The sequence below is a fragment of the Orcinus orca genome, chromosome 1 (assembly GCF_937001465.1).
Source record: "Orcinus orca chromosome 1, mOrcOrc1.1, whole genome shotgun sequence".
Classification (NCBI taxonomy): domain Eukaryota; kingdom Metazoa; phylum Chordata; class Mammalia; order Artiodactyla; family Delphinidae; genus Orcinus; species Orcinus orca.
The window spans coordinates 108,441,843-108,460,338 of record NC_064559.1 but is presented as its reverse complement, the minus strand read 5'-3'; positions in this window follow the sequence as shown (position 1 = coordinate 108,460,338).

Below are 18,496 nucleotides of genomic sequence, written 5' to 3'. Positions count from 1 at the left end.
AGCAAAGCACATGTGTTGGGGACACTACTCACTCCTGGGTAAGGCAACTAGAGAAATGTTCCTGCAGTTAAGGACAGGCACATGTAATAGAGAGTAAAGCGGTGTTCCAAAGCATAGGACTCATTTTAAAAGAGCAAGTAAGAATTAGTTAATGTTAAAGCTCAAAGGATTTTGGAGACCAGGCCATTTACTAGCACAAGATATATGGTCCCTACTACAACAAGAATCATCTCTCCATTATGACTGTCAGAATAAGATTCTACCAGGAGGAGTAATTAATGTTCATGCACTTTTGTGTAAAGCAGAAATCAAGACTCTGTGTCTTTATTTCAGTGGATGCAACTTTGAGAATAGGGCAGAAGAAAATCAGACACTGGCTTTGCCTGTATTGAGAGGATGAACTGGTCTCTCATAGTTTTCATCTTCAAGATGAAAAAAGAAAAAAGGGGGCTTCCCTGGTGGCACAGTGGTTAAGAATCCACCTGCCAATGAAGAGGACATGGGTTCGAGCCCTGGTCCAGGAAGATCCCACATGCTGCAGAGCAACTAAGCCTGTGCGCCACAACTACTGAGCCTGCGCTCTAGACCCTGTGCTCCACAATTACTGAAGCCCACACGCCTAGAGCCCACACTCTGCAACAAAAGAAGCCACTGCAATGAGAAGCCCACGCACCACAACGAAGAGTAGCTCGCCACAACTAGAGAAAGCCTGCGCACAGCAATGACGACCCAACGCAGCCAAAAATAATAAATAAATAGATATATAAAAAAAGAAAAAAAGAGGGGCTTCCCTGGTGGTGCAGTGGTTGACAGTCTGCCTGCCGATGCAGGGGACGTGGGTTCTTACCCCGGTCCGGGAAGATCCCTTGTGCCATGGAGCGGCTGGGCCCGTGAGCCATGGCTGCTGAGCCTGCGCGTCTGGAGCCTGTGCTCCGCAACAGGAGAGGCCACAACAGTGAGAGGCCCGTGTACCGCAAAAAAAAAAAAAAAAGAGAAAAGGACATGGTCATGTCCATAAAGCAGAGAGGTACACTTCTATGAGACTGGCTCAGGAACACTAAGGATTCATAGTTTCAGAGTTCTCAGACCACTTTCTACTTTCTTACCGAACCCCACACACCCAGTCCCTGGAAGAAGGCCAAGAGAGGAAGGAAGTTCTTTCTCAAGACAGAATCACAATCCTTATTATGTGTTCATGTCATTTTTGCAGGACTCATTTTTGAGCCTGTCTAATTGCAAAATGAATTGGTGTGGGAAGATGGACAATATTTAAGTAAACCCTCAGTCAAAAAGAAAAAAAAAAGCCTACCTAATCAGGTGGATAGACCTAGAGTCTGTCATACAGAGTGAAGTAAGTCAGAAAGAAAAAGACAAATACCGTATGCTAACACATATATATGGAATTTAAGAAAAAAAAATGTCATGAAGAACATAGGGGTAAGACAGGAATAAAGACGCAGACCTACTGGAGAACGGACTTGAGGATATGGGGAGGGGGAAGGGTGAGCTGTGACTGGGCGAGAGAGAGTCATGGACACATACACACTAGCAAACGTAAGGTAGATAGCTAGTGGGAAGGAGCCGCATGGCACAGGGATATTGGCTCGGTGCTTTGTGACAGCCTGGAGGGGTGGGATAGGGAGGGTGGGAGGGAGGGAGACGCAAGAGGGAAGAGATATGGGAACATATGTATATGTATAACTGATTCACTTTGTTATAAAGCAGAAACTAACACACCATTGTAAAGCAATTATACCCCAATAAAGATGTTAAAAAAAAAAAGCCTACCTTAAAAGCAGGAGTTTGGGGACTTATGGAAAGTCTTCCCATGGGATCCAGAAGAATGACTTGCTCCCTTCTCCTCTGCAGCACATGGCTTACACCCTCTCACTGTGCTTTTCTCCTGGCATGCCTGACACTCCTCTAGGCATGAGAACTCTGAGGGTAGGTTATGGGTCTCATTCATGGTTGAATTTACTTCAGCCAGTGAATGTCTGATGCACAGTACAATATCAGTAACTATTTGCTTTGTGAAACAACTACAGGGAGAAAAAAGAAAAGCAGAGGAAAAGAGACAAAAGAATGAAAAATTCTTTCAATCATAGAGCTATTTTTGCTTCAAAGCTAATCAGAAAGTAAAAGCTGATTTTGCATGTATTATAAGAAAAGACATAATGTTTTTGGATCTGAAAGTTGATAAGTCAGTATCACTTCATATAACTACTGAAGCTACACACAGACATCTCTGGAGTCAGAGCCACAACAACTTGCACAACAACTTGTAGTGCAAACAATGGTTTCACCAGGTGAAGATAAAGTAAACTTCTCAAATTCAAAGCATGTTTAGGCCAAACCTATCACCCTGACCGAGGGACTAATTTGCTGTATTGAATAAGATCATCTAATTGGCAAAGCCAAGATAAAATACTGATGGCAGATGTCAGTAATCCAGTTGTCTGCTAGATCTCATCCTGCTAAAACTAGAGAAGACATAAGATAAACTTTTGATTAGGATGTCTTGCTGATAACTTCACTTTTTTTTAGTGTATAGGAGTCAATGAAGGGACTTAGTCCAAAGTTTCATTCTGATTAACCAACAATAATGGATTTATATCAATTAGAATGTGTTCAACCACAAGTACATTAATATCTGTATATTATTAAGGAAATACATTAGCTCACATAAATGGAAGAGCAAATACAGTGCAGATTTCTCAGTTGGTTTGTCCAATGGCTCAATGCGGCCATCAAGAATTCTGAGCATTCTCTTCTGCTGAACTACTGGTCATGTCAGTTTCACCTTAAGTCTACTTTCTTTCATGGCAATGGAATGGCTGCTGGTAGCAACTGAGCCTACTTTCCTTTTCACATCTAGTGGAAGAGAAAGAAAGGCCTCATTGGCTTTCTTTTAAGACAGAAGAAAAATATTTCCCCAAACTTTCAGCAAATCCTGCCTCACACCTCATTGGCTAGAATTAGGTAATATATTCATTTCTGAATCAATTACTGGCAAGGGCTTGGGATTTCTCTAAGACCCATCAGACCCATCCTTGAAACTAAAAGGGGAGACTTCTTCCCCTAAGTCTTATTAGCAGCATAAGAGAGGGAGAAAGACTTCAACCTAGACTATATATATATATATATATATATATAAAATATACCCTGAGAAAACCATAATTCAAAAAGAGTCATGTACCACAATGTTCATTGCAGCTCTATTTACAATAGCCAGGACATGGAAGCAACCTAAGTGTCCATCAACAGATGAAAGGATAAAGAAGATGTGGCACATATATACAATGGGATATTACTCAGCCATGAAAAGAAAAGAAATTGAGTTATTTGTAGTGAGGTGGATGGACCTAGAGTCTGTCATACAGAGTGAAGTAAGTCAGAAAGAGAAAAACAAATACTGTATGCTAACACATATATATGGAATCTAAAAAAAAAAAAAAGGTTCTGAAGAACCTAGGGACAGGACAGGAATAAAGACACATATGTAGAGAATGGACTTGAGGACACAGGGTTGGGGGAAGGGTAAGCTGGGATGAAATGAGAGAGTGGCATGGACATATATACACTACCAAATGTAAAACAGATAGCTAGTGAGAAGCAGCCGCATAGCACAGGGAGATCAGCTGGGTGCTTTGTGACTACATAGAGGGGTGGGATAGGGAGGGTGGGAGGGAGACACAAGAAGAAGGAGATATGGGGATATATGTATATGTATAGCTGATTCACTTGTTCTAAAGCAGAAACTAACACACTACTGTGAAGCAATTATACTCCAATAAAGATGTTTAAAAACATAAAAAGTTTGACATAATGTAAGGACAACCTATTTTTGGAGACTTTTGCTGTTAGATTACTCCCGAGGTAATACTGCTCATTCGTGACATTATATAGGTACCCACTATTAACTAAGGTCAGTTGGAAAAGCAAAATATTGTTTGGCAAGCTCACGTTAGAAATATTTTATATCTTTCTAATAGTAACTAAAATGAAAACTTACCTTTTCTTTAACTCCTGAACTTGAAGATTTGGCCCATGATTAGAACACAGACTTGCTGAAGCAATTCCCAACTGAAGCTTTGTGCACTGCTTGAAGATACTTCCTGAATATTTTCAGAAGTAGACTTAAATTGTTCTTGTTTTTCATTTTATTTCTAATACTTCTGTAATCACTGCTTTTCCCGATTACTTAAGATTTTTTTCTTTTGATCTATTATTGTAGCAATGGAGCTGAATAACTAGATTTCAAGATAACCTCATGGCTCTGCCTTTTCATCTATACCTGCTTTCTCGGCATGCATATAAGTGTTAAAATCATAGCTGAGTTGAGCGATGGGGGCTCTTTACCACAGGATTCATGAAAGAAGAAATACTGAACACTCAAGGCACATCAGTCAATGACTTTGCAGCAGGCTCCCACAAACTACTTTCTTTAAGCAATCTTTGTTTTTGCTAAGTTCTGCTATGTAAGTACTGTCATTTACAAATTATGAAGTTCAGGCTTGTGGCGGTGTTGAAGAACAGACTTCTAAACTTGTGCTTTAATTTTATTTCAACATTTTTAATATTATAAGATACTTATCAAATCAATTAGCTGATAACAGTGACCCACTGTCTTTCTTGGTCAGTCTGGGATTCTGTTACATTATGCCGTGCTGTAATTTCTGTCTGAACACCCTGTTGAAGGGTGTGAATAAAACGTCTTATGTTTGTGACTCCTAAATTGCTTCACCTGATTGTTCCATTGTCAATGACAATTGTATGACATTTTCTCAGTCTGTAATTACTTCTTCAATTAGATTTACTGTGTTGCTAGCTGTATAAGACCCAAAAATCTCCTGGCAGAAGAATAAAGCAGTAGTGTGGTTTAATTCATCTTTAATCTCCCATTCTGTGAAAAGTTAAACAAAGCTTGTGTTTGCATTTGCAAACTGTCTAAGCAGTATGAAGAGTTATTATTAAAAGTGCTACTACTTTGTCATGTAATTAGATTTTTGTTTGACTAATGTGTCAGATTTTCTTGAACATTAAGACTTTAAATAATAAACACATATCATAGTATTCATAAACATAACAAAATATTAATAGTATGTGTTGATTTACTTCATCATTTCTACATTAAATTCTAATAATTCCCAGGATTGAAAAGGCACTTTCACTATGATGAGGAACAGTTTTTCTATCTTAAACAACCTGAAGTTTCAATATTGGGTCAGATTCAAGAGAAGCATATGGGACTTGGGGTTGTAAATATCTAGGACAAGTCTACTGGTGCCACAGGTGACCATGAACAAACGACAGGACATCATTTTGCCATCTTGGGAGATTAGTCATGATTGGATGAAAATACCAAGTTACAGTTATTTTTTAAGCAGAAAAATGAGGTGAGGACATAGGACCTCTGTACTATGATGTGTAAGATGACACTACCACAAGCATTGATATTTAATTATCAAAGAGTGATTTTTCCATTAGCTTTTCAGTACCCATTTGAAAAAAAAAAAATGATACTACCACAGGCACTGATGGGCTACTGGGCCTCCTTTATGTCCCCTAACTCAACAAGACTTCAAGTCTATATCTTTAGATGGGCTCAGTTTCATATCTTGTGTCCCTAGGTTCAAATTAGCCTTCTCTCTAGTTCTGTAACCATATTTAAGTTTATTACCTGATTTAGGTAGACAGAATTCCAAAAACCTCACCCAGACTGTTTTCAATTAATTTATTTGATGTGTATTTGAATTCTTCATTCTTTTCATCTTCTTGACCAGTTCTGGTCATAATGATAAAGATATTTTAATGTCTTTCGTTTAGCTCTGGCCAGAACTCTAATATCATTCCACTGAATTGTGAGTTTCTGTACTTTGGCTCTCCAGTCAAAACTTTAAAGACAGAAACCCTAAAAATCAAGAAAGCATAATTTCTAAGCAAGTGAATGTTGCAAACAATTATATATTTTCTCCTTTGTAAATGTACAGTCTGTCCTCTAGAAAGGACACACTGATTCTTATTGTACTTTATGTAAGAATAATACTCTTTTTGGTCCACCTGGTTCCCTCGATAAAGGAAAGATGTTGATGTCAGGCAGCTCAATGTCAATTTACCAAAGGACAATTCCCTGAAAACCAATTTGCCAAATGGCTAATTCACAGAATTGCTAATTCTAGATTTGACTTTTAAAAACTATTTATAGTGTTTATAGTAATTCATAACAGCTTTTGGAAACTTCTGGGAAGATGTTTTGATCGATTTTTATTCTGTACTCATAGCAGCGTGCTGAGGAATGTTCAATTTGCTCCTGCCCAAGTCCCTGGGTGTAGCTGGAGGGAGCTAGGACATATTAAAGGGATCCTCTGCAATGAAAAAGTCTGAGAAAAGAGCAACAACTCAGAGTGGGCTATCAATCCTAGAGCAGGAGATGCCTGAGGGTGGGACTATAGGGCAGGGAAAGAAGATAGAGGGACTGGTGTTGGATTACCCTTGAATATATTCTTTTCTTCATTTTTAAGCTTTACTGAGGTATACTTGACGTAATAAACCGCGCATATTTAAAATGGTCAATTTTAAAAGTTTTGGTATATGTGTATATCCATGAAACCATCACTGCAGTCAAGATCATGAACAGCCATCATTCCCATGGTTTCAAATCATATATATATATATATATATATATATATATATAGCCATCTGAAGTCATCCTACAGATCACCGATATTCTGTTCATTTTTTCAATCTTTTTCTCTCTGAGTTTCATTCTGGATAGAAGATATCACCTGTGACAGCCATGGGGTTAAAGAATGAGATAAACAGACAAGCCTAAGGTAAGTCCTAACTTTTCAGTCTGGAAGATTGGGAAAATGGTAGTAATGTTAAGAGAAATTAGAAGTCAAGAGAGAAGCAGGTCCAGGTGATGACCTGACTCCTAAATGACAAGATTCTTTTCAGGGAGATTGAATCAGGGAAGCATCTTGGCAAATGCAGTCTAGTCATAAGAGGTCAGAACTAGAGTTAGACTTGGAACACCATCAGCTCAAGAGTGTTAGGGAGGCTAATTAGGATGAACCTGGCATTGAATCCCCGGGGTGGGGGGAGCTCATACATGTAGGGGACACAAAACGTATGAAAGGTGTTCCAGTTTATGACCCATCTCAAAATGAGAATAATAAACACAAAAGATGGTGTAGTGCAATGAAGAAGGCACAGGCTTTGCAGTCGGGTAGATGAGAAGCCTTGTACCAACTGGCCTGTCACCTGTAGCCCAGACTCTTTCCCTATTTGGGCCTCACCTGCCTACCGTTTCACCTTCGGCAAGTTTCTTAACCTCTGATGTTCAGTTTCTTCATTTAAAATGGGGATTATAAGAGCTAAGCATAAAGTTATTGTGCATATTAATCAAGATAACAAAGTATACAAAATCATAAAGCAACCCCTTTGCCCCTTGTTTCCTCCTGTCCCTTTAATTTTAATCAGTGAGGCAAGTTTTCCCCCTGCCCATCTATGAAAACTTGAACATATCCCATGTATTAGTCTGTTATTGCTGCTGTAATAAATTACCTCAGACTTGGTGGTTTAAAACAACACACATTTATTATCCTATAGTTCTGGAGGTTAGATGTCCTCGTGGGTCAGCAGGCCTGTGTTCCTTCTGGAAGCCCTGCAGGAAAATCTGTTTCCCCACTTTTTCTAGCTTCCAGAGGCTGCCTAATTCCTTGGCTCCTGGTCCCATGCTCTGTCTTCAAAGCCAGCAGTGTGGCATCTTCTGATCTCTCTCTCTCTGTCCCTCTGCTTCCGCAATCACATTGCCTCCTGTGTCTGTGACCCTCCTACCTCTCTCTTATAAGGACCCTTGGGATGACACTGGGCCAACCTGGAAACTCCAGGATAATCTCCCCATATCAAGATTTTTAACTTAATCGAATCTCCAAAGTCCCTTCTGCTACTTAAGGAAATGGATTCACAGCTTCTAGGGATTAGGATGCGAACATCTTTGGGAGGCCGTTCACCCTGTCATATCCCATTACTTCTCCAGTTGCTCTCAGGTAATATATGTGCTACATCGTTTCATGTCACAAATATAATTTCAATTCAGGTATTAAAAAATGTAGTTTCATGTAATAAAGCTAAATTTTAAACTTGATGCTTCTACTCTTCTGCATCTAGTGCCTCTTTGAGCAAGAAGTGTGCAGTCAGTCCTGGAAAGAAGGTACAATTGGCTACTTTTCTCTTTCCTCATGGAGTCTTCTTCTTTTCTAATCAGTGCTGATTTCCGCAGGGTTAGAGCAGCGGGGGAGAAGGCAGAGGTGAGGAAAATAGGAAGTCTGGGGTGGTCTAGAATCAGCAGTCTCTGGACCTGGTAGATATTTAAATGATTCTTCCTTTCCTGGATGCTTCTGGGCTCTGGTGACCGCACCCTCAGCTGTCACCGGGGTTCTCTCACCTAAACTTCTCCCATGCGCCAATACTTGACTTCTTGCATAACCTCTAGGCATCCAGGAGTCTACCTCCAGCTTCCCTGCTGCTCAGGTCCTCTTGCCCCTCCAAGAAGTTCTCTCCAAACAGCTGGTTCACAGGAAATACACAAAGCCTTCGCCCTGACTCTGGGAGTATATTCAGTTCCCATACCTCAGTCCCCTACTCTGTTTCAGCCAGCCTCTGCTTGTTTATAGTTTTCAGATGTGGCTCAAACATCAAACCATTATGTCCCCCAAAGTTCATAGGAAATTATTAAGATCTTGAATTGGTCTCTTCAAAATTCCTCTCTCTGGATTTGGGTTTAGGAGGTGGTACTCTCATCCCTCTCTCCCTTGGAGGGGCATGGTAGGAGACACACAGTACTGCTCCCTCCAAAGAAAATCTCTTCAAATATGTACCTCTTGACCTTTTATATCCTTGATGTGGGTGAGTGATTGAGTCCTATAAGAGTTTTTGAACATCTCCTTTGCCAATGGTGCAAACTGGAATTAACTGTTTCTTGGTGTCTCAGCACCAAGCTCCATTCTACCATCCTGTTACATTTATCAAATAGCTACCACAGTGTCTGGCATAGACAAGCACCGAATAAATGTTCACTTCCTTCTTTCTAAGGAAACTAGCAAAACATAATTACAGATATATAATCAAATTAGTCAAATATCTTGAGATTTTCCAGATGGAAACACCGAAGAAGGTGTAAAGCACTATTCTTAGAGAAATTTTCATCCTCTCTCTTCATTCTGGGCAGCTGGCAGTCTTCTTACATGGAGTGCTGACACATTCTGATGTGTCTTTCTCTGGGACCAATTTTGATGACAGGCAAGTACAATTTGACATTATTCAGATCTTTAAAATTCTGCCTTTCTCCAGGAAACATGTATGTCAAACTGATCATCTAGGCTCTTTTGTGCCTCTTAATATTTTAGAAGCACAGCAGGTAAACTGGATTTTTAGTATGTATCATTGATTACTGGGAAACAACCTACCACTACACATATGGTGTGCCATGATTTAATTGACCCCAGATGAGTAAATTGCATCGTTTTACAAAGCCTCTGTGATGGGCAACTGCAGAGCAATGAACGGCTGGATGATCTAAGTTTACCAGTGAGATGGCTAAGATAGAGTTTAAGGTCTGGCTATTTCAGTCACCTGATGCTTGAATTGGGTGGGTCAGCCAGGGCTTGATTTGATCTTTTTAGAAGGTCAACCCATTAGTTTCTGGACATTCAAAAGCAACTGGACCCTAAAGACCTCTGCTTCTATCAAAGCTGTCAACACCCACCTCAAAGCTCTTCATGCCTCCACATGAAATAGGAAGCATAAAAGAAAAGACTGAATGGTCAACCAACTAGGCTTTCCCTACTTGGGGATTATTTCTCTACACAGATTGATGGGAGCTTCTTCTACATAACTCCAACAGTTGTTTACCAAGATTTTAACAAAACTTTAGCCTCAGAGTCATAATTTACATGTGCATAGAATTCTGGAAGCTTATTAATGGGGAGGCTGCACTTTCCTCTCCATCTTATCTTGTCATCATTTCTATAAATTCAGTATACATGCTGAAGTTTCTTTATTTCTGTGGATTAAATGGTTGGATGTAGAACAACAGGATCAAGGAATCCATATGTATCTTTTCTTTAAAGCTTTTGAAATATATTTCCCAATTGTCCTCCAAGATGGTTGATACCAAGATGTACTTCCTCTAGTAGGGGATAAGAATGCTTGGTTTCTCAGGTTTTTATTAATACTGGTAAATTCTGTTGGCTCTTGACTTTGCGAGCTCCCATGTGCCCTTACACTTGCACATTGTTCCTTCTGTTGTGATAACTCAGGAACTGATATCAGCCATTGCTTTCTATATCCATGACCTTGCTTTTGATTCATGTATAAAGGTTTGATATCATGCTAAGATTTTCTTTATTTTTTGGATCACCAATCTATCCTTCGTCTCATTTAGTCACTCTTATCTCAACCCCACACACTTATCATGACTGATGTGTACCTCATGGCCATGATAGACTAGAACTGAGATTCTGGGAAGATTATCATAGGATGAAGCCATGATGAACAAGGCGGAGACCCACTTCTCAGGCCTGGTTTATATCCTGGAATAACTGCAGAGGTGAATGAAAGCTTAGAAAAGATCCAGAGCTCCTTAAATTTCCCTAAGGCCAAAATTGGTCCCAGAGCTTAGAGGAGGATTGAACCTGTTGGAAATAGGAGGAAAGAGCAACTGGCTCTACAGTGGAGATAAAGGGCAAGAATTTTAAAAGTACAAATTCCCCAAGTTTGTTTCATTGCCCTCCTCCTCTTCTCTCCGTAAAATCTCACCTTATCCACTCTCATCATTTCAAATATCAGTATGTACAAATGACCCTTAAATGTGTATCTCTAGCCCTGACCTTCTCCGAACTCCAACTGAGTTAACAACTTCTGATGAATATATATATATTCACATGTTTTAAAACTTTCAGTTTCAACATGCATAAAAATAAAATTTTTTGTTTCTTTGCTTTCTTTTACAGTGAAAGAAAGGGCTTACAAAGATGAGCCAGCACAGTTCCTGCCCATAAGAAGCTCACAGGTTGGTAGGAACAACAGACAAGTACAGTAAGACTCCAGTACAGTGTGGCAAACGCCCCTGATTGGCCACAAATCAAGTGGGGACATAGGACAAATTGGAAGTGGTGCTGGTGATGAACTGTACATGAGCAAATTAGGAAAAGTTTCACAGGGGGCCTGACATGGAGTTAGGACCTTGTTTCCAAGAAGTTTAGGAATTTGTCCCCAAGAAGAATGAATAACCAACCACAACTAATTAATATAAGGGATTCATCTTTAGGGAAACTGGAGGTTGGGAATGTAAATCACTCTGGGTTCTTTCCAGGACAGGGCTGAAGTGCAAGCCACAGGTAGGGGGGATTTCCAGTCCTTTTCTCTGGTGATGATACCATCAACAAGGATGACAGCAATCACAATAGGAGTGATGACTAATAAATACAGAGCGCTTAATATGTGCCAGGAGCTGTGTTAAGTGCTTTCCATGGGTAAACTCTCATAAGTACAGTGGGTGGTTGTAGGGTGGGACCCCGGATAAGGGTTCCTGCGTTCAGGCAGGGGCTAGCCTGGCTTGAATCTCCCACTGGTGCCAAAGGAGGAAGCACCTGGCTTTCTTATCCACTTGTCCAGGAGTCGGATACAGGCGGAGAGGTGTGAGTGAGGCTTAAACACTGTCAGCAGTCCAACATTACAAAATGGAGTCACACTCTTTATTACAATTCACCCCTGATATTTGGTGACCGAAAAGTGCCGTTTTTCAGTTAATTGAATTTGAACGTCTTTAAGTAAGCTATTAGCCTACTCTACGAAGCCTGTGGCCGAAGTCAGTAAAAGAGATGATGAAAGTTCCACTGAATGCTTCCTTCAAGAATGCAGCATCGTGTCTGCTAAGAAGTGAAATGAATGCCTTGGTCACTATCAATAATGTCTGGCACTCTGCAGGAGACAAAGACTGTCCTGATGAGACCTTGTGTTATGGTTGGCAACTGCCACCCTAAATGGCATATAGCATGTGGCTTTCTTGTGAATACCTAGCAATTTTCCTCAGAACTACTCTTCTATTAAATACACTTTAGACAAGATGACTATAACAAGTGTTTATGGTAATCTTTAAAAAGGTTCTTTGCGGGCTTCCCTGGTGGTGCAGTGGTTGAGAGTCCGCCTGCCGATGCAGGGGACACGGGTTCGTGCCCCGGTCCGGGAAGATCCCACATGCCACGGAGCGGCTGGGCCCATGAGCCATGGCCGCTGAGCTTGCGCGTCCGGAGCCTGTGCTCCGCAACGGGAGAGGCCACAACAGTGAGAGGCCTGTGTACCAGAACAACAACAACAAAAAGGTTCTTTGCATGGTGTCTGGCTTATAGTAAGCATGCATTAATTATGTGGGGGAAAAATCCTGAGATTCAGTGATTCTATAATTTAAAAAGTTAATGTTTGGAGGCATATATTTCCTTAGGATACAGAAAGCATTACCATTAACACTTGATACTAACTACATGCAACTACTTGGAACAAATTGGTAAATGTGACCTTAAGGCCTCTCTCTACCTCTCTCCTTCTCGCTCCACCCAACGAATCATACCCGGACCAAGAATGGGCTTGAACCTCTGCTCTTACAGTCTCAATTTCTTCCTTGGTTAGTGTGGTGCTGGAGACAGTTTCAGACTGAAGTCACTGAAGTGAAGCAGAATTGTTTTTGTTTTATTCTACCCTCCCTTCTTAAATATCACTCAGTTGTAAGCATTTTCCAGAGAAGAACCATGTCTTCTACCATTACATCCCCCATTCTTAGCACTTTGTCCTGCACTCAGAAGGTGCCCAATAATGTGAGAAGATTACAACCACTGAAACTCACTCTTGGAGGCTGAGCCTGTCAATCAAGCTTCCCCAGCAGATGAGCCCAGAGCTCTTGCCCTTGAGCCTGTGGCCTTGGGCCAGGAAGGTTCTACTGTGCTGCCGTCAAGTTTTCCACTGTGTCCTCAGTTCAGCCCCAAATGGCTGGTATTGCTGTCCTCACACTATTTTTAGTCATAGATCAGTTATCCCTGACACACAGTGATGGGGATTAACAAAGTGCACCCATATGCATCTCTGAAGGCTGAGCGTGTGTGTCCCCAGCCTAAAGTAGTCTTGGGCAGTTCTGGGGAGGATTAGCAGGCTAGGTTTTTTTTTATTGTCTCTTTCTACTGCTCCTGGCAGAGAGAGATCCGGGCCAGAACCAGTCCTAATTTGTTTAAGGAATTTGGTAGGAGACTATTCTAAACTACACATCAGACCTCCATTTTGCACCCTTCAGTACCTTGCAGCCCCTGTAGTGGCTGGGCGAGGCTTTCCTTCCGCTGAGGGGAAGGGGCCTGTTGAAATCCATCCTGATTTTATGAGAACACAGAGTAACAGGTCATGCAGTGGGGATGTCCCCACCAATCTCTCATGTGGCGAAGGTTCCACATGCCCGGGGGAGGGAATTTCAAAATGCCCCATGCCAGCTGGGAAGGCTGTACATGACAGAGTGAACACCATCGTAATCACATCATGTCCTGAAACTTCAGCCCTGATTACTCTGATCTTTATCCTCTTTTGACCTGAGATGAATGCAAGGAATGGTCTTTAAATGACCCCGTTGTTTTCAAGTTCTAGTACAGTGTCTGACTTGGACTTCCCCAGTGGTAGCAAATCACACCAGCTGACTCGAGCTTGCTTGACTTATTTATTTAATAATTTTAATTTTGGGGGTCTCTTCACTTCATCAAATCACCCTTGATTTTTATATAACAGGGAGGTAAACTTAGTGCATTCAAAGAGTTTTTGTAAAATCAGTTGCCTTCCTTGAGAAATCCTTCCCTGCTTGGTACTTACACATCAGTGTTTATTTCATGACCTTTTTGTTCTCTGCAGAGACTTTGTGGTCAGCCTAGAAATACTGGGCAGGGGGACAGAAGCCTGACACGACTGTCATAATGTCACAACATTATTTTAGGATCCTTATTCAGATAGCTAGAATCTCTTGGGAGATCTCAAAAGTCAACCTGCCATTCTCCTGTCTCTGTAATTCCTTACTTGCTGTGGTTGTCTAGGCTTCCTAGCAGGAAGGCAATTGGAGCCAGTGGTTTTAGCTCTACTTAAGGATTTTTATTCTTTTACCATCCTTTCTGCTGCCTCCTTCCTTAACTGTCCCCTCCGTCATGATTTCAAGGCTCTAGAAAAATAGTCATCATCATCATGTAAATAACAACCACAACTACAAAGAAAAAACACCAAAACTGGACTTCCCTGATGGTGCAGTGGTTAAGAATCAGCCTGCCAATGCAGGGGACACAGGTTCGTGCCCTGGTCCGGGAAGGTCCCACAGGCTGCAGAGCAGCTAAGCCCGTGCACCACTGCTACTGAGCCTGTGCTTTAGAGCCCACGAGCCACAACTACTGAGCCCGCACGCCACAACTACTGAAATCCCTGTGCCTAGAGCCTGTGCTCCGCAACAAGAGAAGCCACCACGATGAGAAACCCGCGCACCACAATGAAGAGTAGCCCCTGCTCGCCGCAACTAGGGAAAGCCCGCGCACAGCAACGAAGACCCAACACAGACAAAAATAAATTAATTAATTAAAAAAAACCACCAAAATCTTTTTTTTGCTAATCAGGCAATAATTATTTACTGAGTACCTAGTATATGAATAGCAACAATGGTTTTGTCTGCCTCCCCTCCATGAAAATTCTCTAAAGGTAACTTTTCCTACTTAGGATTTATCTGTAGATGAGACTTTGCTCCATACTTGAGACAAATCTGGCTTGGGATGAAAGCGCATACTAGAACTTGCTTTAGTAGGTCTCTCTTTTAGCATTAAATAAGAAAAAGAGATCTTTAAAAGCTTCTGCTGAGTGACTGCCCCCAAGTAAGCCAGGGTATTTCTTAGGTAGTTTCTGGACTCAATCTCAACCTGGCCACATGCTGCCCTTATTCAACAGGTCTCCAGGGTCTGACATCCTGATCCCTCCTACTGGCCGTGACCACAGAAATGATTAGTGTACTTATTTCCTCAGTTCCCTGCCACCTGTTACCAAACCTCTCTAATAGCACCTGTCTGTTCACCTGTTGACCCCTGCTCACCTATGTCTCCCCTGCATGCGAAGCCTTGCAGAGCCTCCACCTCTCCTCTTACTTCTGATTTCCTTCTCTCCTGGGAATTGGCTTCCCATTTTTATGTCCCTGGATTAATACATGCTTGGTCTCACACATCTTCAGACACACCAGTACACTTGGTCTTTGCAACCTGTCAAGTGCCCAGTTATGATATCAGACTACAGTAGCTGTGAGGTTTTTAAAAATTAAGGTGAGCTTCTTTATCTTAAGGTGCTTGTGATCTAGGTAGAGAGGGAAGATAATTCTACGTGACGACTACCTAGGACAATTGAGTACAAATTTTGATTTTCTGCTTTTAGTAAGAGTTCAGAGAAGCAAGATCTTGGTGATGACTAACACAGTAGAAAACAGACTCAAGGAGTTGCATGGAAAGCCGGTTGGGACCTGAAGAATGGATAGGTAGAGAGTAGAGGAAAGGTGCTCCCGACAGAGAAGAATAGCATGAACTAAGGCACAGAGAGAAAGAATAGGAATGGTATGTTCAATGTGTATAAAGAGATGGAGCTGGTTAGAACTAGGGGTGAGTCCTGCAGTCACTGGTGAAAGGTCTTAGTGCTTTCATCACTTGGACACCTGAATGAGAGATGCCTCCTTTGCTTTTCTCATCAGACTCTCCAGGCAGAAAGAAATGCTGCACAACACAGTCTTCTTTCTAGTCCAAGTAGTTGTTTCCTCTGATCAGACATCTAGGGGGCACATTCTTTTAGGGAGTCATCTGGCAAAGCTGGGAGCAAGTGAGACTCGAAGCCTTGGCCAGAGATAGGCCCCTTGACTGCACAGATACCCTCATGAGTTTTCCCCCTATACTCCTTCTAGGTGAAGTTACCATTTTGTTAAACACATTAGAGGAAAAAAAGTGGGGAGAGACAACCTAGATATACAGTAGTAGAGAAACATTGAGTAGATTTTGATCCTTCATGGGATGAAATATTATGCTGCCATAAAAATAAAATCTACCAAGGGGATTCCCTGGTGGCGCAGTGGTTGAGAGTCCGCCTGCCGATGCAGGGGACACGGGTTCGTGCCCTGGTCCGGGAAGATCCCACATGCCGCGGAGCGGCTGGGCCCGTGAGCCATGGCCGCTGAGCCTGCGCGTCCGGAGCCTGTGCTCCGCAACGGGAGAGGCCACAACATTGAGAGGCCCACGTACCGCAAAAAAAATAAATAAATAAAATAAAATCTACCAAAAAATTTTTTTAAAGATAGAGATGTTTACTATATTACATGAAAACAGTAGGATTCAAACAGGTACATACACTCTGATTTCAACTTTCCAAATGTTTATACAGATAGACATTTGGCAGGATAGATTAAAATCAACGGAGCCTGACAGATTGCTCCTGGAGGGCATACGAAGTTGAGAGAGAGGATCTCAGGAATAGGATGCAACTACCTGAGGACTCTACAGACCTCAGCTGAGAGGAGGAAAAGGACAGAGACTGTCTCTCTTAATGGCTCAGAGACTTGGCAGGCCAACAATCCCTGGAGCCAAGGATCTGAAGGAGAAAGTGTTACTGCATACTAGGCTAGGTACGATGATAAAAGCCACCAGTTTTTAATATACAGGTTGACAAAATGGAGTAGACCAAAGTATCCAGTTGGAGCTGAGAACTCCCTGGGAATGTTTGAATTACCACTTAATAAGGAGCATTCAGAGCTGATCTACTTTCTGAAATGTCACCGTACAGAGAAGCTTCCACCAACACTCTCAGCCAGGTATGCCCTGGACTGGAGATAGCCCTCAGGTCCTGGACAGCCTGCAAGTTCCATAAATCAGTGCTAAGTCATGCAATCAGCTGTCTCCATGGTGTTTGCATGATACCATCCCAGGAATCCAGCCTAGGATTTTCCTGTAAGCTGCAGGGGTTTGGGTTTCCCAGGGAAGCTGGTGTCCCCTCCACTCTTCCCCTGTAAGTGCCAGAGACTTCATCATCATTGTCTTTTATTGAGTGCCTACTATGTGTGAGGTGCTTTACAGATATTATTTTTAATCTTCTCCACAATCCTATCGGATAGGCATTATTACCCCAATTTTATAGATAATGAATTGAGACACAGTATGATCAAGTAACTTGCCAGAGGCACAAAATTAGTAAATTTGAAACTAGATGTCTGCCTCTCTCCTTCCTGTGATGTCTTTCAGCTTCTAATTTGCCACTTTGTGTGTGTGTGTGTGTGTGTGTGTGTGTGTGTGTGCGCGCGCGCATATGAGTGAGAGAGAGATATAGATGTACTTTTGAGTCTGAGTGTTTCTAAATTGCACCTATTTCCCGGGCACTGTTTTATTTCTCAAATGTTTCTATCCAACACATCCAAAAAATGATCTATCTTAGTTCTTATTTGTCTCTGTCATAACTGAGTCCTAGCCACAAGTGGAAACTGGATCAAAAAATAATAGTAATTTTTGAGACTAAAATTTTGGCTAGAAAGTAAAATGAGACTTCTAGTCTCAGGACAACAGAAAAGCTCATATGTAAGTTAGGAGCAACCTAAGATTAACGCTAAAGGTACAACAAACAAACTTCAAAAGTCCTTCACTTCATGTCCAGCAGAGCCCACGCTCAGACCCTGTGATGCCACTGCTTCTCTGACACACAATGAACCATCACTTGCTGTTAGCATTCCAGTCCAGACTTTGAAGAAGTTGTCTTTGTGTTTATCTAGGCCAGATCACTGTGGATCCAGCAATACTGCATCCTTTTCTCCCTCTTCCTTTCTTTAAAAAATATACACCTAAAGCGAGGCACCATGCTAGGGAACAGCAGGAAATAATGAACACAACTATTATCTCAAAATAATGAGACAAACGAGGAATTAAGATATAGTGTGGTAACTGATATGATCAGGAAACCAGAGGGTGCTCAGGGGGACAAATTTGGTCAGCGAAGGCTTCCTTGACCAAAATACATCTGAACTGAGACCTGCCAGAGAGGGAGGCATGCTATGCCCAGCTTAGCTGTCTGTCTCAGTCTGTCTGTCCACCACTGTACACAAATGTGGAAGAGGATCTATTGGGTTTGCTTTTAACTTTTTTTTTTTTACTTTTTAAATTAAGAAGTGTCAGAATTCAAGGAATATCAGAATTTCTATGGTCTCTAAGAATTTCACAAAAACACTGAGGTAAGGGAAAATTCCACAGAGGAATCATAAACCTCAGCTTGGAATTGCTACCTGGGGGTGGCGGGGGGAATGCAACACCAGTTTTCTGGAAGGATCTTGGGTCCCATTGAGGGAAAGGCTGTGTGGTGAGGTTTTATTCTGTACCACGTTGGGTGACACTTCCTGCAATAAAACCAAAGCACTCAGCGC